Source organism: Narcine bancroftii, chromosome 7, assembly GCF_036971445.1.
Source record: "Narcine bancroftii isolate sNarBan1 chromosome 7, sNarBan1.hap1, whole genome shotgun sequence".
Lineage (NCBI taxonomy): Eukaryota > Metazoa > Chordata > Chondrichthyes > Torpediniformes > Narcinidae > Narcine > Narcine bancroftii.
Window position 1 is genome coordinate 11585214 of NC_091475.1, and position 27604 is coordinate 11612817.

Genomic DNA, 27604 nt, shown 5'->3' on the forward strand with positions numbered 1-27604 from the left:
TCTCCCTAAACTTTTTCCCTTTCACCCTTAAAACATGTCCTCTGGTTTGTATCTCACATAACCTCAATGGAAAAAAGCCTACCTATATTTACTGTCTATCTCCTCATAATTTAAAATACCTCTATCAAATCTCCCCTCATTTGTCTATGCTCCAGGGAATCTGTTCAACTTTTCCCAATAACTCTGTGCTGAAGTCTGGGTAACATCCTAGTAAACCTTCTCCGCCCTCTTTCTCTTTCCTGTGGTTAGGTGACCAAAATTCCACTCAATACTCCAAATTTGGCCTTGCCAATCTTTTATACAACTTTACCATAGCATCTCAACTCCTGTACTCAATACTTTGATTTATGAAGGCCAATATGCCAAAAGCTCTCTTTAAAACCCTATGCACCTGTGGCACCATTTTCAGGGAATTATGTATCTGTATTCCCAGATCCCTCTGTCTTACCACACTCCTCAGTGTCCTAGCTTTTACCATGTGTGTCTTTAACATGGTTACCTACATTTGGGAGTTCAGGTCCACAGCTCCTTGTAAGTAGCCATCCTAGTAGATAGGTTAGTAGGTAAGGTGCATATAATGCTTGCATTCACTAGTTGGGACGTTGAGTATAACAATAAACTCAATAATAATGTACAATATATAACAATATACATTGTTTAAAAAAGTGACACAGGAATTTATAGGCGAGTGAGCCTGACATCGGTAGTTGGTAAATTATTGGAAGATGTTCTAGAAATGGGATATACAAGTATTTGGATAGCCGTGGACTCATTTGGGATAGTCAACATGGCTTTTTTCAAGGTAGGTTGTGTTTAACCAATCTTACAGAGGTTTTTGAGGAAGTTATCCTTAAAGTTGATGAAGAAAAGGCTGTGAATGGACTTTAAAAAGGTCTTTGACAAGGTCCCACATGGGAGATTAGTTAGTAAGGTTCAGACACTTGGTATTTATGGTAAGGTAGTAAACTGGGTTCAACATTGGATATAGGAGAGAAGCCACAGATTGATAGTGGATGATTGCTTCTCTGACTGGAGGCCTGTGCGAGTGGTGTGCCTCAGGGGTCGGTGCTGGGACCATTGTGGTTTGGCTTTCAAAGCTTGCAGAGGGATCTGGACCAACTGGAAAAATGGGCCAGAAAATGGCAGATGGAATTTAATAAAGACGTGAGAGGTTGTTGCATTTTGGAAGGACAAACCAAGGTAGGACATACATGATAAATGGTAGGGCATGGAGAAGTGTGGTAATACAGAGGGATCTGGGAATACAAATGCATAATTCCCTGAAAGTGGCATCACAGGTAGATAGGGTTGTAAAGAGAGCTTTTGGCATGTTGGCCTTCACCAGTCCAAGTATTGAGCACAGGAGTTAGGGTGTTATGATAAAATATAAGACATTGGTGAGACCAAATTTGGAGTTTTTTCCATAGAGTGTAGCAGAATGAGGGGAGATTTCACAGCAACCTTAAACAATTTGGTCACCCGGATCCAACATGCTGCATAATCTGAGTCCTCCGGGTCTGGAAGACTTCTTTCATTTATGAATAAATTTAATTTCTGACATATCCAATCTTCATCTGATCCCAGTCGGGGCCACCAAACCGAAGATCCCAGAATCGGAGTCTGAGGCCATTTGTAATAACAAAACTTTATCATAGTTTCCTTAGTCTTTCCCTGGGTCCTTCCCCGACCCCAGTTTCCTAACATCCACCCCAATGGACTATCAGGTGGAATGTCAATCCTGGGACCCCCACTCTGGAGTCCCTTCTTCTCTCGGGTTCTCTTATAACCCATATCCTTGTCAGATCACTCACTCCTGACAGAATCCCAGTCACCTGTGTAGTACTTAATAGTCAATTTTTCTTACCCGGGTCTCATGCATGAGAGTTGCCCCATCCGAACAACTCCTTCTACCGGAGTCCCTTCTTCTGTTCCACTCCCTCTACCGGAGCTTCCCTAGATCCTGTCCTCCAGAGTCTCCTGTCCGGATATCACTCGCTCAAACCGCTGACGGCAAGCAAGGTAATCGGGGACTACTGAAATCAGTGGGGTGTACCTTTTCGTTTTTCGATAGCCAGTCGCCAAGCAGTGGGAGTTGAGTATCCCAGACGAGTCCCCAAGCTTGTGAAATATAAAGTGTTCACAATCATTACTCTGGAGACAAAGTCTTGGAGAACAAATTCAGCTTTATTTCAGTTCTGCAGAGTCGGGTGTCCCTGGTCTGGAGACACACCGGAGGTTCAGAATCATCACTCTTTTGTACAGTCCCGCGCTCAACATCACCCACCTTCATTTACCTTCTTCCAATCAGAATCCCAATACATTACAGCATTCTCCTTTTCCCTCCATCAATACAGGTATCATTCAGTTCCTCCCTCTTCATACATCACATGTTATGTTAATTAGTTCATTCCCTCCTTAGGGGCATTTAAGTTAATATTCATGTCTCCATTAAGCAAGCGCAGTACTAGCTATAGACTTCCTTAGGTCACTGTACCAGCCTGAACCAGATCCTTGCATCCTTGGGGCTCCTGATAAGAAGAGGCCTACTAGCTAGTATGTCAATATAAATACATTTAGGCTGTGCGTATGATATTGTAATTTAAAGATGTAATTTTAATTTCGTGAGTTGTTTATCTCACTGCTGTTGCCATGACATTCAGTGATCTACGGGAATTACAATTTACGGGTAGCATTAGTACAAAAACATTACTAAGGATTCTGTATGGTATGGGAGGAGTTCCATGGTGGGAGGGTGACACCATGAGTTACCACACTGGGTGATCCCAATCCTTGAGTGTGCACTGATCCGATGCTTTGCAGCTACCAAACCACACGATGACGCAGCCTGCCAGCACACACTCTATTGTGCTCCTGTAGAATGTTGTTAGGGTGGTGGCCCTCCTCAACCTCCTTAGGAAGTGTAGGTGCTGCTACAGCTTCCTAACTAATGAGGAGGTGTTGTGGGTCCAGGATAGGTCATCCTTCAAATGGACGCCAAGGAAGTTTGTGCTCCCCACTCCCTCTGCGACTGAGCCATTGACATGTAGAGCCACATAAAGGATGCATGGAATTGGAATTGACATACTAGAAGATTGAATCTAAAAGCAGTGAGGTTCTGCTAACACTGTACAGGGTACTGGTGAGGCTGCATGTGGAGTGCTGTGTGCAGTTCTGGTCTCCTTTCTTGAGGAAGGATTTCCATTTGGTTCAGGCGCCTGCCTACATTTCACTCATACCTTGATGAAGGGCTCAAGCCTGAAATGTTGGTTATGACTCTTTTTCTTTGCAATTTAAAGTACACAGTTTGACCTGCTGAGTTTCCCCAGCATTGTGCTTTCACTTCAATCACAGTATCTGCGGAGTTTCATGTTTTGCCCTTGAGAAATTATCTACTTCTTTTGGAGGCGGTGCAGAGAAGGTTCACCAGGTTGATTCCAGAGATGAAGGGGCTAACCTGTGGGGTGAGATTGAGTCTCCCAGGACTGTAATCATGGCATTTAGAAGAATGAGAGGAGATCATCTCGAAACATTTAAAATTCTGAAAGGAATATACAAGATAGAAGCAGGAATGTTGTTTCCAGTGGTAAGTGAGATTAGAACTTGCCTCAAGATTCAGGGAAGTAGATTTAAAACAAGAGATGCTTCTCCCAGTGAGTAATGAATCTGTGGAATTCTCTGCCGAAGGATACAGTCGAGGCTGTCTCATTAAATATATTTAAGACATTGATAAATAAGTAATGAAATGGGTAAAGGGAGCTCAGTCCACAGCTAGGTCAGCCATGATTTTATTGAACAGTGGATCAGTCTCAATGGGTTAGATGGCCGATTCTTGCTCCTGTTTCTTCACTCCTTGTTGTTCAACCACCTCCTTGGTCCCGTCCATCTTTGGCTTATGGTGTTCCCCAAGTAGGTCCTGACATGCAATTGAGGTGGATTCATCTTGAGGGAGCTGGAGTATTTGCCACCACCCCTTTGTGACTCAAACCCCCTGTGCAGCTTTTAAAATCAGGGGTCTCTGATTCCTTAAGTGAACTGGGATACTAACCTGAGACTCAGTGAATACCAATCTCAACAATGGGTTTAAAATGCTGCAGTGGTGAACAAACAGAGCCAAAGCAACATGGCAGTATTTAGAAGATGGCATTCACTTAATTAATTGGAGTAATACGGTTAACAGCACTAACAGAAACATAGCATGATATTAGTATAATGTCATAAATATTTTATGTAAATTTATGTAAAAGATTTCTATGGAAATGTGATCAGTAACGTACAAAGTCATCTAACTGGTCTTTTGTCTAAGCAAACCTTATGACTTCTTACAAAGCCTTGCTTGAATGGTTTGCATAATTGAGGTAACACAGCCTTTATTTTGAGTTCTAACAACAGCTTGAAGAGGTTGGCTATTTTTGGGCCATTGCAATTCCATATTCTTCTTCTCCTGATGTGGATGACGAGAATGATCTCCATGAGGATTTGTGATGGAGTTGGGAGATATCCTTTACATAATTCCATAAAATTATGAAAGGCATGGATAGGATAGAGGTAGGTAAGTTGTTTCCATTGGCGTGGAGACTAGAACTTGGGGTCATAGCCTCAAGAGTGTTAGGTCTGCTTTGTTCATGAATGAGTGAGACAAACACCAGACTGAGTCGAAATCAGGGTTCTTTGTTCTTTATTACCGGATTGTAACACTTGCAACTAACCATGTTAGTCGGAGAATGCATTCTGCCGTTATCAGCAAAATGGTGATTTTTTATACCCTTGGATATATGCTTAGAACATCATCATATCATTACTTGTCCAATGACTAAAACTGTTGCTATCCTTTCCCTGCTAGCTTCCTGCCTCTCAATCCATCAATGTCTCTCTTATCTTGTAAGTACAAGGATGCATTCACATCTTGTTACAGCCCTGTACAGGGTAACTCCTTACACATTCCCATCTCATGATGTTTTACCTTACAAGAGTCAGGGTAGTAGATTTAGGACAGAGGTGAGGAGGAACTGCTTTTCCAAGAGGGTGGTGAATCTGTGGACTTCACTGCCCATTGAAGCAATGGAGGCTATCTAAGTAAGCATATTTTGGACAAAGTTGGATAGATTTTACATGGTAAGGAAATTCAGGGATATGAGGAAAAGGCAGGTAGGTGGAGATGAGTCTATCGTCAGATCAGCCATGAACGTATTGAATGGCAGAGCAGGCTTGATGGGCCGGATGGCCAACTCCTGCTCCTATTTTTTATGTTCTTATGTTTACAACTTCCTGTCAATCAAATGTGGGGCAAGTTTGGCCTAAACAGACATTTATAGGAGAGTGTCAGAGAGCTCATGTGGAACACAGAGTCAGAATGGAAGTGATTTTATAGATGTTGGTCACAGTGGATAATGTCTGTCTATCAGTCTCTGAGCAGTTCATTTTCATTTCTGCGTTAGACGAGGTGGTGTTGGTGCTTGAAGTGTTTGGGCTACAGGAAGATCTTGCAGGAGGAACCCACAAATGCCATGGCTATCAGAGATTTGTGGAATCCCCTGAACTCTCTCTATCCAACCTTTGGAGGCTTTCAGCAGGACCTCTGCCTTCAGGTACCTGCCAAGCTGTTTCTTTTCCCTTGAGGAAATCCAATCCACAATGCCTTACATCAAGCCTGTCCTGATTCTTCTTGAAAGATAAGTGAAGTGTTTGCTTGTTCAGACAATGATATAATCCAGCAGGAGCCAATGCATGGATCAGTAGTGTCATCTCTCTGGAACAACAGTGTGTTCAATCTGATGAGCTCCAATATTTTGTGACGAGAAGAGCCCTATTAGAGTTTGCCCTCTCTGCCAGGTGGTGCGTCTCTTCCTACCAGATGAAGTCACCTAGAAAGGTCCTTTGTCACCTTCTGGTCAACTTTTCTTTGCCATTATCCTCATGAATGAGACCCAAATTTGATGGTCAACCATGTGGTTTGAATGCCCAATGCAAGGCTCCTAAAACTATCATTCTACTCCAAGCTCTGTTATGGAAAGTGCTGATCAGGCACATAAAGGAAAGAAAATAGTCAAGGATGTGCTCAAAGCCTTCTTGAAGAAATGCAAGATGCCCACAGGCTCCTGGGAATCTTTGGCCATGGCTGCTCAAAGTGGATAAAGTGGTGCCAAGAACTTGGAACCCATACATCAGGAGCACACAAGCCCTACTCCAGTGCTTCTCAACCTTTTCTTTGCCACTCACATCCCACTTTAAGTAATCCCTAGGCCATCGCTGCTCTGTGATTAGTAAGGGATTGCTTAAGGTGGTATATGAGTGGGAAGGGAAGGTTGAGAACCCAATTGTTACTGAAATTTCCTTTAGGGTTATGGAATCGTGCACGTAATGAGTCAATTAGGGATGATTAAAATAATAGTTTTCAAACTTTTTCTTTCCACTCTCATGCCACCTTAAGTAGTCCCTTACAAATCACAGAGCACCTATGGCATACGGAATACAAAGTGGCATGTGAGTGGAAAGAAAAAGGTTGAGAACAACTGTGCCTACACCATCCTGCCAACTACTCACCTGGTCAGTCACCCTCCTGCCCCTCTTGTAGAAGAGGCTGCAGCTCCCATATTTCCCTCATTAGTCACCTCAAATTCACTAAAGTGGTGTGGAAACAAGTTACAACAGATGAGGTGCAAGTTTTTCTCCCTGAGACAAGTGAGTTTCCAGATCTGTCTTCCTCAAAGACAACAGAATTGGAGAGTTTGTATATTTTTCATGGAGGTATAAACTGGATAGGCAAGTAAAAGTTATTGGGAATAGGTGGGGAAGCAGTGTTGATATTTGCAATTAGATGTTCCATAGCAACAAATTAGTCTCTGGGACCCAACAGCCCTGTTAATCCTAATTCATACATTTTTCCATATCGATAAAATGTAGCATTTTTAGTTTTTTTTAAAAACAGACAGAAGTTTGAAAATCCAGACAAAGATGCTCAGTGGTTAGTAAGGGATTACTTCAGATGGTATGTGAGTGGGGTAAAAAAATTAAGAATCACTGACCTAGCATTATCTATATTGTAGTGCCAAGGCAATATAAAAGTGGTTCCATTATAAACACATGGAAAATTGTTGACACCAATGTGAAACGTGTATCCAATATTTCTCACATTTTTTAATGAATGAAAATTGGTACAGGCTTCCTTGCTGCTAGACCTAAACAAACACAGCAAATTCTTTGCATTTTATAGCGGTCTAACTTCTGGAATAATGTTCAAAGATGAACAAAAGGTAATATCAGGAACAGGAAAGGGATCAGACCAAAGTCCTTGATCACTTGCACCTGCTATGGGTGCATTCAAAGCAGCAGCTTATATTCCTTTAAATATGGTACATTAATCTACCACAGCCAGGCTGAAAGCATTGGCTGAAAGCATTTGCTGACAGCCTGCGTTTGAACACTAACCTCCAGCCACCAATACTACAGTTAACACTTGGCAAAGTTTTTAGTATTCACTAAGTGCGAACTATAAATATTTTACTAGTTTTATATTTTGCAATTCACTTGTGGATTTGCATTATTTTGCTAATATCATTCACATCCAGCCAGTGTTATATCTATTCATGTTTTATTTAAAATTGATCTTGCCCTTTATAAGAATTACTGTTCAGTGGGAAGAAACTAAGGCAGTGGAGCAGCTTTCATTTTAATTGTGATATATCATATCATGTCTATTCCTTATAATCTACATTGAAATCCATCTGGTTCACAGAAGAGCACTACAGTGGGGTTGGTAGATCTATTGAGGGGGTGACCAGTGCTAAGACAGTCAAATCCCCTGTAGATAAATATGCTGGAGAACCACCTCCGACTTAGATTCTGTACCCATTTGCAGCAGGAACAAGAATCAATGCACCACTTATTTTAATGGGAAATTTATGGGAAAGGATCAGAAGGCAGCAGCAAATTTCCATTTTAAAATTATTTAATTTTATTCCAAATTATTTGCAAATATTTCCAATTCAGACAGATTTAAGTATTATCTAAAATCTCTCACAGTTTTGGCAGACAGCAAAGCTGGGGAGTGGGATTGCCAGGTGTCAAAGGTATAAGCAACATTTCTAGGGCAGATCTTCCTTGCCTAAATGCTTCAAACCAGAGGAAATCCCCCTCAACAACTGACCGAGGTTTGAGAATATATTGGATGTCGGTTCTGTGCTATGGGGAGTTGGAGGGGGAATGAAACAGGTCAGCAAGATCTGGCCTGTGAAATCAAGTGCATTGCTTCAAAACTTATGGGGAAATGAAGTGGAGACGTTGAGAGTTCTGAAGGGTTTTGAATAGAACAAAATTTCCACTGGCAGGGGAACAATTAACTGGAGGCCAAGGATGTCAGCAGAGAAGGGAATGAAAGAAAATGTAACTGTTAGTAATGCTGTGATTACAACTTTCTGGTACATAAAGCCTGAAAATAGCCTCCAAATTGCATGGGATACAAACTTGATCGCAAAAAAATATATCAGGTACATTTGATGAAAGGGCAGAAAAACAAAATTTATTGAATAGTTTTTTAAAAAGAATGATGCATATCGTGCATTATATAACATTTCGAATAAGCACACAATATTTGTCCTGATGCCACTATATTTCCCAGTGAGAGGTTGGCAGTTAGATACCTGGAGCAGAAGCAACCCCTTTAACAAATGGAACTAGAGAGTAGGAAGTTAACAGGAAGGTGGCTCTGGGTGAGATTAGTCTGATGGAAGAAAACATGATTCACATTGGCCATTCTAATTCCATGTAAAGTCTTCTAAAGAAAGACTTGCTTGTCGTGTAATATCATTTTTACTGTGCAGTGAAGATTTGACAGGAAATGGATGCAAATGAGCTATTTAAATAAATAACAATACACACTAGGCAATGAAGTCATTGGAAAATAAAGCTTCTGGAAAGCATTGAGCACTATGGCAAGATCAACATAATGAGAGAGAGTGCAGAGAAGGTTCACGAGAATGTTGACAGGATTTCAGGGTCTGAGTTACAGGGAAAGGTTGTGCAGACTGGGGCTTTTTTCTCTGGAGCGTAGAAGATTGAGAGGGGACTTGATAGAGGTGTTTAAGATTTTAAAAGGGACAGACAGAGTAAATGTGGATAGGCTTTTTCAATTAAGAAAGGGGGAGATTCAAACTAGAGGACATGGTTTAAGATTGAAGGGGGAAAATTATAAGGGGAACATGAGGGGAAATTTCTTTACGCAGAGGGTGGTGGGGATGTGGAATGAGCTTCCGGCAGACGTGGTCGAGGCGGGATCATTGGTTACATTTAAGGAAAGATTGGATCGTTACATGGATAGGAGGGGACTAGAGGGGTATGGACCGGGTGCTGGTCAGTGGGACTAGAGGGTGGGGATTTGCTACAGCATGGACTAGTAGGGCCGAACTGGCCTGTTCTGTGCTGTATGTGGTTATATGGTTATATAGTTAATATGTTTTGCACTGGTTGTGTTGAGTTTCAGTTGATGTTATTATAATTTGTTCTCGGATTACAAGTGTCATTGGCAAAGCCTATGTCTAACTGGCATGAGGAGGTGCTGAGTATTTACAGGGTGTTGGGGATGGAGTGATAGAGGACAGGGGCTTCTCCTCATCATGGAGGGAGCCATAGCACCCAATGTCAATGGAAGTCATGCAGAGGGCCTGGTCCAGCAAGGACAGTTTTTTTGCATGAAAAGATATCAGCAAATCAATCAGGGGATGGCCTTGTAATGGTTAAATTATTGGAGAGTATCGAGATGCTTTGACTATTTTCTGATGTCATGAGTTTGAATTCCATCATGGCGGGCAGCAAGCTCCTTTGAAGAAGACTGAAGAGCCCACCTCACTGACAAAAGACAAAGGAGGAAAAACCCAACACCCAACCCCAACCAACAAATTTTCCCCTGCAACCGCTGCAACCGTGTCTGCCTGTCCCGCCTCGGACTTGTCAGCCACAAACGAGCCTGCAGCTGACATGGACATTTGCCCCTCCATAAATCTTCGTCCGCGAAGCCAAGCCAAAGAGTTTGAATTCCATCATGGTTGTTGGTGAGTTTAAGTTCAAGTAGTTAAACAAAAACAAAATTCACAAGTTATAATCTTAAAAATCAATTTGGTTAACTTTGGTTTGTCTACTATCCTTACCTGGCCTGATATTTGTGATCCCAGATCTGCTCATAAAGGTTAATTTTTAACTGCCCTCTGATACTACCTTGGAAGCTCTGAATACAACACCCATTAGTGTGGACAATAAATGCTAATCCTAGCAGGGAGGTTTGCATCCAATGAAGGCATTAAGAGAGATAGCAGTTTTATCAATGCTGCTAAGAGTTTTGCTCATCCAGGTGAAAGTTTCCTTTATTTCAAGGAATATAGAGCTGTCTTCGTGGGACAATAGGACAATCTGTAAGCCAGCTGTCAGTCTGGAAAGGGATGCAGAAGGAAAGCTGCATGCTTGCCAGCACCTAATATTATTTTAATATTACATATTAATTATTCAATATTATTATTGTGGTGAGCTCACTGCGGTTCTATGTAAATTATTAATAATAACCACCTCTTCAACTCAAGAACACTAAACAGAAACTGCAGGAACATTTTTGACATAACTTTTATATAAAAACTCCCATTATTTGAAATCTAACAAAATAAATCTTTTCAAAAAAGCCTGACTTTTCAGGTACTGTTAGTGTTAATATTATTTTATATAGTAATGTCATAAGATGGTTATAAATATGTATGTTTGCACTGAGATTCTGATGCAAAACCCCAAATTTCATGACTTGTTCATGACCAATAATTCCTGATTCCGATTCTAACTCATTTCAAAGCTGTCTTTTTCCTATTTTAGCCATAAAATTTGGGCTAAAACCACTATTACATTGTTCTGCCGATTGTTTCCCCTCAGGAATATGACATAATATTTCAAATCACAATTATTCATAACTGATTGAACCATTCAAGTCTCACCTCTTAGTTCCATGTCACCCTCTGGTCCGAAACAGTCAAGTCTCACCTCTTAGTTCCATGTCACCCTCTGGTCCGAAACATTCAAGTCTCACCTCTTAGTTCCATGTCACCCTCTGGTCCGAAACATTCAAGTCTCACCTCTTAGTTCCATGTCACCCTCTGGTCCGAAACATTCAAGTCTCACCTCTTAGTTCCATGTCACCCTCTGGTCCGAAAAGACATCTTTAGCTTCTGTTTCATCCTTTTCTTGTCAAACCCACACTTTGATGACCCACTGCGTTGAGGGGAAAAAAAATGGGAACTGTCAGTTGTTTAAAGACCAGATGATCAGGATTCAGGACCGACATGTTCCTTTGAGGCAGAAAGATAAGTGTGGCAAGGACTGGGAACCTTGGAAAATGAGAGATCTTGTACATTTAGTCAAAATGCAAAAGGAAGCATATCTGAAGTATCAGAAGCTAAAATTAAGGAAGACATAGAAAGTAGAACAAAACTCAAGCAGGTAATCAGGACTAAAGGAGCCATGAAATAACCCTGGTGAGTGGGATTAAGGAAAATCCATAGGCATTTTATACATACATTAAAACCTAGAGGATAGCTAGAGAGATAGCTAGGATAGGACCATTCTAAGATAAAACTGGAACAAATGCCTTGAGCCAGATGAAGTAGGGAAAATACTAAATGAAACTCCATATTGATATTGACCAAGGAGAAGGAGGTGAAGGTTCAGGAGATCAGCATGGTGTATGCTAATATTTAGGGCATGTTGATATCAAGAAGGCAGAAGTGAGAGTTTATTGAAGAGGTTCTCAGGCCTTGAGTATAAAAAATTGGGAATTCATGTTGCTGCTCTGTAAAGCTTTGGTTGTGCAGTTCTGGCTGAAGGGAAAGGAAGGTGCAAAAGAGGTTCACTGCGATGTCACCTGGATTGGAGAGCATTAGCTGAAAGGAGATATTGGACAAACGTGGATCGCTTTCCTGGAGCACCAGAAGCTGAGGACTGACCCAATAAATGTGTATAAAATTAAAAGAGGGATAGGTAGATAAATGGCGATCTTCGGTCCTCGGTGTAAAAACCAGCTCATGAAGACATAGCACACATATTTACAAACAATTTATATGCAGTACATATATAAAATAAGTAAATATTGTTACATAATAGTCAATTCTTGGAGGAATTGTATGAGCAGTTCATCAGTCATTCAGTACTGCCCGAGGAAAGAAGCCGTTCCTCAGCCTGGTGGTTCTGACTCTGAAGCTCCTGTATCGCGTCCCCGAAGGGAGTAGCTAGAAGATGTTGTGGTAGGGGTCCTTAAAGATTTTGTGAGCCCTCTTCAGTGGTATTCAGGAGACATTTAGACAGGCGAATGGAAAGATACAGAATAAACAATGTGCAGGCGGACAGGATTTGTTTAATTTGGCATCACGGTTAACCCAGATATTCTGGGCCAAAGGGCCTATTTCTGTGCCGAACTGTTCTATGTTCCAAAAATCTCCTGATACTTCCTGCTTTACTGACAATTTTAAACTGACTTCCTCATTACTGACTTCCCAATAAGAGGAAATCGTTTCTTTCTGTAGATCTTATGAAATCTCTTCAGAATTTAAACTGAACACCCCTATTGAATGTAAAGCAACACCGGATTCTGTTACAGATATGATTAGTTAATCTTTTTTGAACATACCTTTCACAAATATTACATTGGCATAAAACCAGAAAGCAATGAAAAAGTAAACCATTGCAATACCATCACTCAAAAATGAGCACAGCCACCAGTATTCACATTCTATGTCACACCAAGCCTTCTGCCGAAGTCATTGGTTTTCTCCATTTATTTAATAAAATAATTGTAAAGTCAAACCCAAATTGTATTTATTTAAAATTAATCAAGAAGTTCTGGAAGTTCTCATCAAGTCAAGCACCACCTGTGGAGAGAGAAACTGAATTCACATTTCAAGTTAGAGACCATTCAGCACAGCATGGGATCAGCCATTTCAGCCCAAACATGATGCCAAATTAAATTGAATTTCTTCTGCCTGTATATAATGTATGTCTCTCCACTCCCTCCACACTCATAAGTCTATCTAAAAGGTATATTCAAATTACAAACCTTGATGAAAGGCTCAAGCCCGAAAGGTTTTTTTTTATTTTTGCTCTATAACGTACACTGTTTGACACTGTTACTCCAACATTGTGCTTTTACTTCAGTCATGGCGTCTACAGACTTTTGTGTTTTACTCCTTTTAATGGTGGTGATTAGTCTTGATGAAAAGTCATAAATCAAACCTTTTGATGACTTGAAGCAACATGTATATTTCATTCATTATGCTGATTTTCCCTGCTATTTCTTAGCAATTGCAAATGTGATTAATCATGTTAGAACCAATAAAGTGAATACAATTGCAATGATTGATATTTGAATTAGGCTAGTCAGTCTATCTGTGATCAAACCCATCAATTCCATTCACCCACTCATTTCTATCAGCTTCACACTGATTCTTCCAGCATCCACCTCCACTCAGGATAGTTTGCAGAAACTAATTAACTCACAAAAGGAAACATATCTTCAGGATGTTGGGAAAAACTTAGAGCACCTAGGCCAATGGTTCTCAACCAGTGGGCCATGGCAGGTCACAGCATGCTTTAAAAATGTTAAGTAATAAAATACTTTAAATTAGGCAAATACGGGCTTCTTACAGAGCTGCCTTTGACTTGAAGATATTGCACAGTCATTGCCGCCAGTGGGCCATAGCACGTTAGGCTGGAAGCCAGGTGGGCCTTAGACCAAAAAGGGTTGAGAACCACTGACCAAGGGAAAGCCCGTCATTCACCGGGAAAATGTGCTGGAGTTCTGGGACAGCAGAACTCCCCTCGGCACTGCTGTACTTCCTTTATTCATCTCATCCAACTTCTACGGTGCTGTACTCTTATCGACGCCACCACAATCTTCGTTGGGACCTCATTCATATTTTTCTCCGTAAGAATACTATTTAACCACACAATTCAGCAGCTGTGCTTGAAGTTCTTAAACTGTCCCAAATTCATAACTCAAAATAGTCAGCTGATAATGATCCGAAAACTTGACGTGAACAAAACCCATGCAGCTTCATTATTTGCAGTCTGCTTCTCGTCACTGTTCTCAAGTTTTTTTCTCTCTCTGCGGTGAGGCACTGGAAAGCACAAGAGATAAAAATCCTTTCAAGAATGGGATGGCTTGAATTACTGACACGTTTGCTGTAAGAAACTGCTTTGCAACTTCAGCTGTTGTGTCAGAAAATCAATCATTTCAGCGAATCCGAGATACTTTCTCCATCCAAACCAGCTTGTAAATTATTAACCACAGATTTCTTCCCCCGGTGATGCTCTATTCTTAATCCAACTACCTTGCAGTATGTGAAATGACAAATGCAGATCCACACGTCAGTCTTTCCAACCTAATTAAATGTATTTTTTTATCATATAACAAACGTAAATGGGTTGGAACAAGAAAATCTGCAGACTTTGTGATTGCACCCAAAAGTGCTGGAGAACCTCAGCAAGTCACGCGTCGTTCTTTATGTAGCATTGACAAAGGGGTCAGGCTCGAAATGTTGGTTACCTATCTTTGCTACGTGATGAATGCTGAGTGACCTCCTGGGTTTCTCCAGCACTTTTGTGTATTGAAACGTAAATGGATATTGGGTTGGAAGGGTTTCACATTGAATTCCACTCCTGTGAAGAGCTCTGTTGCCCCATTGGACACGAAGCCAGATAAATGATTGTAGTCCACATTTTCAGTTACAGTGGAATTGGACACCTCTTGTCTATGCCAGCCTTAGCTGACTTTCACAAAGGTGTTAAATATGTCATCTGTCAAATTGCCATCCGTTCATCTGCCATGTTCATCACCTTGCATGTTCAAAATTCACCATTCACAAAATTTCAAAAGGAAAGGGAGAAAGGCTCAAATAAATTTCTGGGCCCTGCAACAAATAGTCATCCTTCATGCCCAAAAATCCCATAGGATCAGTGATATGGAATATGCTGGATGATCCATTTCTTTTCTTGACATATTATTTCCTAAAAGTTTATTCAGTACCTTTGAAGTATAGTCAGTGTATGAAGGGCTCAGGCCCAAAATGTTAGTTACCTTTAACTTTCTATGGATGTTGGGTTACCTGCTGAGTTCCTCCAGCAGTTTTGTGTATTGCACTGTTATGCAGCAAACTAGCTACCAATTCATGCACTGCAAGATTGCACAATGTCTGTGACTAGATTCTTTTATTCAATTGACGTTGCTAGAGAAATAAAAATAAGCTGGGGCATCGGGAAAAATGCACAATTTTCTCTGAATGTATTTGAAGTTGGGAAGGGAACAGTGCCTTTTCTTTTTAACCCCCTTTCTAACCGTATTGATACGGCAAGATATCACAATACTGGGGCAACTGAACCATTAGCTAGGATGCTGCTTGTAGCTTCTTCCTTTGGCCATTCTACCTTTCAAGGGTTTGGCACAGATCGAAGAGAATGCAATATTGCTAGGCATGAACCATAGCATTTCTACCCATCCACTACAATCTCAAAAACACCTTCAGGTTTAAAGCCAATGCAAAATTTGCTTGTCTAACTACCTCCTCGGAGACATCTTGTTCGATAGACCAAATAGAACCTTGCTTTACAACTTGCATCATTTTAGAAAAGGCCAGTTGATATAGTTTTAAAATAATGGCTCAGCTCATTATTGAGCCTGTATGTGTCATTTCTGTTTACTTCTCCCAGCTAGGAAGTTGTGCAAGAACATTTCCTGAACTTACAAGGAGAAATAGAGATATGCAGTTATGCAGAATAATGATCTCAGCAACGATAGTGTTTCACTTTATGAATTACTCTCAAATACAATGGAGATGCTGTGTGAGCAGGTGAGGGCCTACCGTGTGCCAGCGAACATAAGAACTAATGACTATTTACTTTTGATTAAGACACAACAGAAAGGCATTTTTTCTGCAAATGGAACTGTAATCATGATAGAGTAAAATGACTTGGTTTTTCAGTCGATCTATGCATGTACTTTTTACAAATAGGTTTATGATTTGTCACACATACAGTACATATAAAATGAAAATTGGCAAACTGAAGGATAAATACATCAGGTGCTTTATCAGAATTGCATCCTTTTGCAAGCTAAATCTAGATGTTTAAGTTAGATAACAGAGGAACTACCATCTCAGGCCCCCAGTTAACATCAAACAAAGCCAGGCAGAGGTAATCAAAATTCTGCCACAGAAACAGTCCCAAAATCCAAAGTAATATCTGACATTGTCCCCATCCCTACACTGTGGCATCTTCAATTAATGGCAATATTTATTTGAGAAATATATTAACAATGAAGCCACATATTCATTAGGGACCGAATCAGAGTTGTCCAAAACTTTCTCATGTTGAACCCTTGAAGGAAGTTTATACTAGAAAACAACATAAACTGCAGCGGGCTATGACTGTTGAAAGCCTAGAATCTCATCCACTTCAGCCAGTCAGTTCCTCTCTCCTCGTTCCTTCATTTGTAATCTAGTCTAACGTGGAAAACTATAGCATTTCTCAAAGATAAAATCTTTGTCACTGTTCCAGCTTCCACATTTATGATCAACTGTAACTTATGGTACCTCAACGATGCCCGAATTTTGTTCTCCTCAACCCAGCGGCCTTGGATTTTTTTTTACAAGAAACAAATGTTGCATTTTTTGAAAGCAACTAAGAACATTAGAACATTTGCAATTAAGAAAGACATTGATCAAGCCTGTGGCAAGAAGAATATTAAATTTCTAAATGCAGAAACAAGATGAATCCTTGACTTCAGAAGCAATCAGGAAAAAAAAAGTTTCTGTCTCTGAAATACTAAGTCCTTCTCCCAGCTGCAATGAGAAAATGGTTTTCCAGACTTTCCATGCTAAACTAATGCCTGAGTAACCATCAAATCATCCATTCCAATCAACAGAAGATCCTAACTTCATGTCAGTGCAATAAATTGTTAAGTGATATGTCAGAAAATCAATTAATTACTTTTAAGTATCAGTTAAGAGCATCCACACAATACTCCCATTTGAATTATTAAACAGAACAAAGATTGAGTTCTTCAATCTGAAACTCTGCCTTCAAATAAAGTGCAAAAAAAAAGACAGTGTGCCCTGCGGCCTCATCAGAATTACTGGACAGGCAGGAGTACAGGCAATGCATGCTGGGGATTGAGAAGAGCAGGTGATGATATCAATGGTGGGTGTCAAACTACCACACTGATAACCTTATCCTACTTTGTATAGCTTTCTGAGGAGTTCATGTTCGGCAGAAGCCTTTTAGCTCATTGAAATATCAGGCTGAACCTGATCACTGTGTTCCATCAGGAAACACCTTGTTTATAAGTTGCTGAAACATCAGGCTGGCAATCGGTAGCAGAAATGTCACAATAACACACATTACCAAATAATATTGCCTCAGCTATTAGATTAAAAGGAAAAGATTGTGAAACTGTACAAAAGGGTGCAAACTACTCCCACTTACTGTTGCAAGACTTACTGTTCAATAACTAACAATTTCGGGCAGGGCAAGGCGTTTAGTCCCTCCAATCAGTTATTCTCTTGGAGCAAAGCTCTTTAATATGTGACTTATTTCTTAAGAAATTAACTTGTGAGACACCAGTGGTCCATTAACATTGGATGAAAAGCTGTGGTACAAGAATAAATGAGTCTAATGTCATCTGTATCTGATAGGCTTGAGAAACAAAGCAAGATAGAGATTTGGGTTTTTTTTTTAGGGTTGATGGTTTTCTTTCTTAATTACTCTCTTCTGTTTATTTTCCCTGTTTCTTTTCAAAACTTGCCATTTTGTTTAGTTCCAAAGATCCTGTCTACATGAAGCCACACTGAAGTGGCTGGTCCTCAATTTTAATTCGAGCCGGTAAGTGTCAGCGAACTCTCCATGCTTCCAAGATCAGTCCTATTCAACGCTCACGATTTTATCCAGGGGTTGTTGCTGGAGGACTGCTCACGAGAATTTCACTCTAACTAATCTTTCCCCATGGTAGCTCCTCTACTCATTTCTGTGGTCAGGTGGTCAGGTGGCAATGGGCAGATGAATGGGCTGTTCCATCTTCCTTCAGATCATTGTAAAGCAAGAGGCAGGGGTGTGCATGAACCATCACAAGCCTGAATATATTCCCTGTCAAAGAAAGAACAGTACGGTAAATAAGTGGAACACTTGCAGACATCTTACAATAGGTCTGATGTGCTAACACACCAAAGGATAAGAAGCACAGTGTGAGACTGAATACAGAAAACAAGCTAGGGTATAAATACGAGTTCTAATAACATTCCTGCTTCATTTACTATATCCTTTTATTTTAATTGTTCATCTAATATCCAGCAACTTCATGAAGTATTCATACATTTAAAGTTGTTTCATTTATTCATCTCTGGCTATGGAATAACTTCCACTTGATGGCAAGACTTTAGCCCACGCAGTATAACCCGATGCGCTTCTTATAAATGATACTGAAACTTCTGGGCTTTGATTACGTGTAACTGGCAAACAGCAAGTAATATTTATTAATATTTAAATAAATGAAGCATTGAAAGAAGAACTGGACACATTCCTAATTCAACAAGCAGCAGGAGGGACGTGATTTTGGCAGCAAAGAAGATCAAATAACCTGTTCCGGTCCAGAAAGTTGCCAGAGATGAGTGGGTGAGCGCTGGATGGGCAGAATGGCCTTTTATCGGTCCCAGGACTAATCTTCTATTCTCATTTCCAAATAAATTACTAACCAAATAGGAAACAACATGTCAGCAGGAACTAGGGGCAGGAGGAAGGCAGCAAATAAACAAAATTACTGCTGAAGTAGGCTCTCTGTAAATGCTTCTCATTCTCATAACATACAGATTTCACTGAACTCTTTGTTAGCATTTGCTTCCTTGCAATTAGTGAATATGAGGGGGATCTTTGTTTATTCTTCTAATATTAGTCTTTGTGACGCTCCCATGGCCGATAGGGTCAGTATTTATTGCCCATCTCTAACTGTGCTTGAGAAGGTGGTGGAGAGACAATATCTTGAATGGTTAAAATATGGAGGTGCTCCCACAATGCCATTGGAGAAGGGAGTGACAGGATGTGGAACCAGCAACAGTGAAGAACCGCCTATCTATTTCTAAGTGAAACACCAAAGTCTGCAGACGCAGACTCTACATTTTTGGATGTGAAATTTCCATGTTAATAGAAATATTGAAAAAGAAATATATAAAACACACAGTAAATACTGGAGGCACCAGACGGTCTCGCGGCATCCATAGGAGGCAAAGCTATATTAAGGATGTTTCAAGATGTAAGCTTATAACTTGAGGAAGGGTTCAGGCCTGAAATGTCGGTAATATATCTTTACCTCCTGTGGACGTTGCAAGACCGTCTGAGTTCCTCCAGTATTTCTGTGTGTTTTATATATTTCTTTTTTCAATATTTATATTAACAATTGAAATTTCACATCCAAAAATGCAGAGTACACGTGGATAGATGTTAACATTCAAAAGGATACATTACATTTAAATCCTATCATTTCACCCAGGGTACTCCACATTTTAATCAAACAGTTTCATATATTTTTAACTCTAACTTGGAAGGAAAATTGCAGGTAGTGGAGTTCTCCTGCAGCTGCAGTCTTTAGGTTGATAATTTAATTTCAATGTTACGTTAATGTAATATACTGTGCGTGAGTATAATGTATAACTTTTGCCTGCCGTGAGCATTGCCCGCTGCCCCTAACAATCAAAGAAAGAGAAGCAAAGGAGAGTCCCCTCGGAGACACCGAGTCTCTGTGGATTTGCCTACATCACTCCCGAAGCCTTTGCATCTTCACAGATTCACGCTCATTTCATTAACAACCTGAACTCCGGGTCCAAACCTACATGATTAGGAAGTCTTCAATGATCAAAGCCCTTCTTGCCCTCCAGCACCCAGTTATAAACAAAGCCTGCATATGTGAAAGGTGATAGATATATAAATGCAGTTTTTTCTTTCAAGATCCACTAGCCAATTAACTCTCAATTCATCATTAACCCTTCAAAAATGCGAATAATCTTTCAACAGCTGCATCTTTATATCATCAACCCAATGTTGTTAACCATTTTAGAAGGATGGAGGCAACTTAATAGAGATGTGTAAGACCTTGAGAGGGATAGATAGAGAGCAGACACCTTTTACCCATACCAGAGGACATCTGTTCAAGGTAAGCGAGGGAAAGGTTTAGAGGAGATGCCAGAGTTGGGTGTTTTACACAGAGTGGTGGGTGCCTGGAAGGCACATGGAGGCTGATACAACAGGGACATTTTAATGACTCGTAGGCACATGCCGTAAGATCAGTAGAGGGTTATGGGCTGTGAGGGAGGGAAGGGACAGATTGATCGTGGAGTAGGCTTATTTAGTCAAACAAGAAAATCTGCACCTGCTGAGGTCTGACGCGTCCACAAAAGTGCTGGAGAAACTCCACAGTCCGTTGATACAGGTTGGGACAATAGCATGAGCTGAAGGGTCAATAGTGTGTCTGAATGTCAGAACATATTCTTTAGAAAATGTTCAAAAGCAATGTCCTTTGCATGGAGGAAGGCTGTAATAAACATCAAATACTGAAATGATCAGGTGGTAAAGGGTTAATGTTCAGGCCAATGACATCATCAAATCAATTCTGATGAAAGTTTGCTTGACTAGAATTGTAGACACCATCATTTTCTCCACAAGTGCTACCTGCCCTATTCATTTCCCGCCTTTTCTAGTTTTGCTTAGATGTTATTGTTCAAGTAAATGCAAAAGAAATCAGCTCACAGACAAATGGGATCAACAACTTGTTGGCAAGGAGGACTCTGTGACTTTGTTATGTTTAGGTGAATCTTTCACACATTTTAGGCTATTGCTATTTGGATCTACTCATTGAATAGAAGTGGGCTAATATACATGTTAAAGCAATGAAAAATGAACACCATTCATAAGATCACAAGGTATAGGAGCAGAAGTGGGCCCATTAACCCATCAAGTCTGCTCTGCCATTCTAATCATGAGCTGATCCATCCTCCAACTCAGCCTCATTCCTCATAACCCTTGATGCCCTGATTAACCAGATTTCAGATTTATTGTCAGAGTACATTACATGCATGACATCGCATACAACCCTGAGATTCCTTTTTCCTGCGGGCAGCAAGAATTACGACTAATTGGTAGTGTTAAAAATAAACTGTACACAGCGTAAACATGTAAACAAAGAACTGTGAATAAATAATGAATGTAAACAAACTGCAATACAGAGAAAATAAAAAAGAAAATCAATAAAGTGCACAAGTAAGAGCCTTAAATAAGTCTCTGATTGAGTTTGTCGTTGAGGAGTCTGATGGTGGAGGAGTAGCTGCTGTTCCTGAATCTGGTGGTGTGAGTCTTGTGGCACCTAGACCTCTTTCCTGATGGCAGCAGTGAGAACAGCGTGCGCTGGGTGGTGTGGATCCTTGATGATTGCTGCTGCCCTCTGACAGCAGCGTTCCCTGTAGATGTGCGCAATAATGGGGAGGGTTTTGCCTGTGATGTCCCGGGCTCTGTCCATTACCTTTTGGAGGGCTTTACACTTGACTAATGGTGTCCCCATGCCAGACCATGATGCAGCCAGTCAGCGCATTTTCCATCTGTTGAAATTTGCCAGGGTTTCTGGTGTCATACCAAACCTCCACAAACTCCTTTCTTTCTTCATGATGCCATTGGCATGTTGGGTGCAGGAAAGATCCTCCGAGATAGTGGCTCCCAAGAACTTAAATGTGCTCACCCTCTCCACCTCTGATCCCCCAGTGATCACTGGATGGTACATCTCGGGCTTTCCTTTCCTGAAGTCAACAATCAGCTCCTTAGTTTTTGTGACATTGAGTACAAGGTTGTTGTTGATGCACCATTCAGCCAAGTTTTCAATCTCCCTCCTGTACGCTGACTCATCCCCTTCTTTTATACAACCCATTATCAAGGTACCGTCGGCAAATTTGTGGATGATGTTATTGCCACACAGCTGTAGGTATAAAGTGAGTAGAGAAGTGGGCTAAGAACACAAATCAAATGCCTGTCAATCTCTGCCTTAAATATACACAATGACCTTGCTTCCCCAGCTGCCTGTGGCAACGTTCGACAGACTCATGACCCTCTGATTAAAGAAATGCTTCTGTGACCCCCTTTTATTCTGAAGTTATGCCCTCTTGCCCTGAAACTCCTACCATGGGAAACATCCTTGCCACATCTACTCTGTCCAGGCCTTTCAACATTCAAAATGCCTCTATGCAATTCCCACCCTCATGCTTCCATACTCCAACGAGTACAGTCCAAGGACTGTCATATGCTAACCCTGTCATTCCTGGTAGAATTCTAGTAAATCATTCGAACTATGATATCCATCATGGCCTCTTGCCTATTGGCATGTGTTCCCTCTCCTGCCCCATCTTCCCTCATCCTCCTTCCTTTTTATACTGGTGCCTACCTGCTTTTGGATCATATCAGGCCCTTCCTATAGACGATGCGTGACTAGGTTTTTTTTTAAAGTGATGAGTCACCATACTGAGGAGGGTGGTGGGGAGATTGGAAACTTGGCTGAATGGTGCACCCACAACAACTTCGCCCTCAATGTCACCAAAAGTAAGGAGCTGATTTTTGACTTCAGGAAGGGAAAACCAGAAAGTGTATGATCCAGTGATCACTGGGGGATCAGAAGTGGAGAGGGTGAGCAAATTTAGATTCTTGGGAATCACTCTCTCAGAGGATCTTTCCTGAGCCCCACGCTTTGATGGCATTACGAAGAAAGCACGTCAGTGCCTCTACTTGCTCAGAAGTTTGCAGAGGTTTGATATATCAGAAACCCTTGCCAATTTATAATTTATAAAAACAAATTTAAACATACAGCATGGTAACAGGCCATTTTGGCCTATGAGTTCGTGCCGCCCAATTTACACCCAATTAACCAACGCCCCCAGTATGTTTTGAATATTGGGAGGAAAATGAAGCCCTTGCAGACAAGGGGAGAACATGCAAACTCTGTACAGACAGTGTGGGATTTGAACCCCGGCCCTGATCGCTAGTGCTGTAAAGGCATTGCACTAACTGCTACACCAACTGTGTGACCCCATTTCTACAGATGTGCGAGGGAAAGTGTGCTGACCACCTGCATCAACGTCTGCTATGGGGGCACCAATATCCCTGACCATAAAGCCCTGCAAAAGTTCCTGGACACAGCCCAGGACATCTTAAGCAAAACGAAGAACATCTGCAGGGAACGCTGCCATCAGAGAGCAGCAGCAATCATCAAGGATCCACACCATCCGGCACATCGTTGCTCTGTTGTCCCTGCTGCCATCAGGAAAGAGGTATTGATGCGGGAACAGCTGCTCCCCCTCCACCATGGGACCCCTCAATAACAAACTTAATCAGAGACACATTTAAGGACTTTTATTTGTTGATTTCTTTTAGTCTCTGTGTATTGCACAGTCAGTCTGTTTACATTTCTTTATTTGTTTGCAGGTGTACATTGTGTACAGTTTTTTTTGCATTACGAACAAGTGGTAATTCAGCCTCGCCTGCAAGAAAAAGAAACTCAGGCTTGTATAAGATGCCAATTATGTACTCTAACAATAAATCTGAAATCTGGTCTGCTGAGTTTAACAGCACTTCTGTATATTAAACCATTCTAAGGAGAAGGTACTTTGAGATAATACTTATGTGAACAATGAAGTCCCTCTTGCTACTCAAGTTTAAATAACATGATGGAAAAGGTGAACATCATTTCAGTGTCTAATTGAAATTACTAGGTTTTAAATGCCCCAGGCAAAAAATGAATCAAACTCTCCCGTGAGTTTGGTAAGTGAAAAACGTATTAAGCATGACTGCATGCCATTTTCCAATTTGCCAGTCAGTATTTAATAATCTCTAGGGTAGATGAAGTCCAAGAAAAAGCAAACACCGTGCCCCAGCCCTGTTCATTCGCAGCTGGTGCCTCAATTCCACCAACGATTTCCGATTTGGCCAACGTTGTCCATGAACAAGGGGCAGTTTGGTTTATCCTCGCCCCTGCCATGGGCGATGTACCTGATGCCAGACGGAAAAGCAGCAACCAACCTCTTCGGTAGCGTAGAATTTCATTCGTTTTTCACGCTGCTTTCTGCAGCGTCTTGCGTGCGTTACCTTTCTAATTGTTCAGAATGATTGTCAAGTATTTTTTGTCTCAATTATAAGACACGATGAATATCAAATAACTTTGTTTGAACGTGTTTGATCCAGCACGTTTAGTAATCACGTTTATTCTTGTGGCAAGTGATTTCGAGGGCATTTGATGCAACTTGGGGGCGTGATTTATTTCATCAATAGAATAGAATTTCACGGTCTTCACTGAATAGATGCGTAGGATTTTGTCCTTTGGCACCAAATGAGCGGTTTGTTAATTGTATCTCTCGGGGAACTTCAGACGATCTGGAAATGTTATATATATATTTTTTACTGTTCTTTCATTATAATCCGAGCGTGTTCGCGGGCGCGCACACGTTAAAAAAAAGACACACAGGCTATCAACATCTGGAAACAACTGCACTCTTTCATTGAGCAAAGTCGAGTGTCTTGAAAGGCCTCGAATCGGCCTGTTAAGAAGAGTTTATGAGATCAAGTTGTGGCTTTAACTTGTGGCTGTGGTGATGTATTAGCGGAGCTGGTCGTGGTTAATAGTCCTTACCACTTCAGCTCGACTCCCTGTTCAATCAGATGAGCCTGTGGTATTTCACACATGCATATATAGGTGCACAGATGTCAAGATTGTTTGTTTGCAACGATATTATATCGCAGCAGGTCCTCTGACTTTGAAACAGTCTATTTGATGATGTCTGCGATGCCTTGCCCCGAACAATGGGAATGAAACGCGTTGTTTCATGTAGCTAGAGTGGGGTTTGGGTGGGGGGGGGGGGGGGGGGGTACGACTGCCTTCACCTTAGGAACAAGATAAGATCTGCATCTAGTTCAGGTCAGCAGAAACTGCGAAAGCAACTTCCTTGCACTGCCATTAAATATTTGCTTTTCGGCGAGTTTTGGCAAGGCAATCGATTGTGTGAGGTTCAGGAATTGTTTGAATATTCGAGCCCTCAATGGCGCTACAACACGATACCTAGCGACCTAAGTTAAAGCGGAAAGAAGTGTGTATCGAGGGACTTTTCCCTTTGGATAGAGCCCTCGGCTTGTGAATGTTATTCTTGGATCGACATCCCATCACCTTTTCCCCTGACCGCCGCGAAGCGATTCATTCCATGTCCACGGTGACTGACAGGGTGGCTAGAAGCGTACGAAAACCAAGGTGACGCGCTCGTCTTAAAGAGGTGAATAGAAAAGCCACTGTTGAAGCGCTCCCTCGACAAACACAAGCGGTTTAGAGTGGGAGGTGGCAAGTGGAAAGAATTCAGGGGCTGCCACCAGAAATCGGGAGAACATGAACCAGCTAACGAAGTCCAAACCCGGAAACTGTGGTCACAACTATAGCTAGTAACCAAAGAGTTTTACCTCGCAGTGATTCAGGACCAAGACCTCTTTCGAAGTCTGGAACGAAAATAAAAGAAAGTTTCCGAAGAGGTTGGGTGTTTGTCACCCCTCAAAGATAAAGTTCCTTTACACTACTTTCTATGACATGATGAATATTGCGGTGATCAGGTTGCTTCTCTTTGAACCTAGAAGCAATTGACTTGACGTTTTGTGTCTTTAATATACATTTAAAGTCCCTGTGCGCTCGGGTCATCGAATTCATCCGCAAGTGAGAGATGACGGCCTCAGGAATGAGGTGGGACACGTTGCCATATGACAGCACATTTGACCAAGGTCAACAGCCCCCGATGTGCTTGGATTCCCATCTCTGGGTTTCAAATAGCAACCCCCCACCCCCAACAATGAGCGCCGTACAACTCACAAATCAATTCCCAAAGTCTCTCGGGATGAGCTGACCATCCTACCTGTGCCGTGATTGCTCTCAAGCGAAAGCAAACGGCCGCGATGCCACGAAAGTGAACTCGCCACCCCAAATCAAATAAGGGTTACATTTTTTTTAATGGATTCGCTAACATTGTGCGAGGAAAAGACCCCGTAAGCACCATGGTCAGCGAAAACGTTCGTGGAATCTTAACGGAATGTCTGACACGATTCCTAGCTGTGCGATAGCATCTCTTAATAATTGGTGTTCCATGCGAGCGACGTCCTTCAGATCAGAATCGTCCCCGTCAGTTCAATAAGAGCAGGTGTTGGGGTCGAGTGCAATGCACACCTTTGCCGGAGGAACTCCGCGGGTCACGCAGCATCCATGGGATGTTAAAGGTAACTCGCGTTCCGGGCCTGAGCCCTTCGCAGGGACCATTCTCGACAGTGATTTCTCAAAACATTTCCTGTCCTGGGGCCCGGGATTGGCATCGTGTCCAAGATTCGTTCAGAAGTGAATGCAAGGTGCATTGGTTTTAACATTGGTATCTCGCCGTAGCAGAACCACGACAGATCCAACATTGTAGATCCACAAAAAGCACATTTAAAACACAGCCTCGCTGATTCAAGCACAAAACTGTGCAAATGCCATTAACACCTGGATTAGCGGTTTGCCAGGATCAGATTTCCCACACGATGTCTGCCGTGACTTCGCAAAGATACAATAGCAACGAACCGGTATTGCACAGTTTACACGATCGCCCAGTATTCGATAGATATTTTAAAATAATGATTATATAACTCGTTGTTAAAAGTGAGAGGTCTGTCGCGAAAGGCTACTCGCCTGCACGGTTCCGCCAGCTTTTTGTGTGCGTGGGTTTTACTACAATCACAGCGCCTGCAAACTTTCCAATTTCACTGCGACCGGTCAGGTGAGTTGCAAATTGAACGGATCTTGAGAAGAGGGATGAGATCTCACGACGGGTAGCCCCAGTTATTCTGTCTTCTCATGGAAGATCCATAAATGAACGAGAAAGCAGGCGGCAGCTTTGCATTTGAAAACGGGTTGCAGGTTAGAGGGAAAGGTGGAGAAAAAGTCATGTTGGCATTAGTGATATGTTTGGGTTCAGTGGCTGTTACTGACGGGAGTCCTGTACAACCTTTCGGTCAAATGTCCCATCACAACGACTGCTATTGTAAATTCTACTATAACACCGGGAGAAAAAAAGGTTCTGCACGAAGCAATGTTTTGCTTAACAAAGGATAACCACTGGAAATGCACTTTAAATATATGTTCAAGCGGCGCGGTCAAGAATATGAAAATAATTTCTCATTCTGCCCACTGGCACATCCGTTCCAGAAGAGAACGTTTTATGTGTTTTAGGCTGATTCCGGGGGAAATGTGAGTATTGTGAAAAAGGGGTTCGTTTTAAAATAACTAACCTTTGAAAGATTTAAGCCGAAGCAAGTTGTAAAAATCTAGGTGAACACGTTTTCAGATCAGCAGACTCGTTTGTGGTTTGAACTCGAAACGATGCTGGGACTTGGCCCGTTTCGATTGTCATTTGGCTGGCTCCCTTAAAAAAATACCGAGCCTCTGCAGACAATGGCATTATTGAAGGACGCTGAAAATCAATCAAACGAAGTTGGATCGTAGGGTAATTTCCCCACT

At 41.5% G+C, this 27604-nt stretch overlaps 1 protein-coding gene across 3 annotated transcripts in view; it reads left to right on the forward strand.

The window, feature by feature from the left end:
- runx1 (RUNX family transcription factor 1) overlaps window positions 1-27604 on the forward strand; it is a 198215-nt gene that overhangs the window by 112270 nt on the left and 58341 nt on the right. The gene's annotated exons all lie outside the window — the stretch shown is intronic.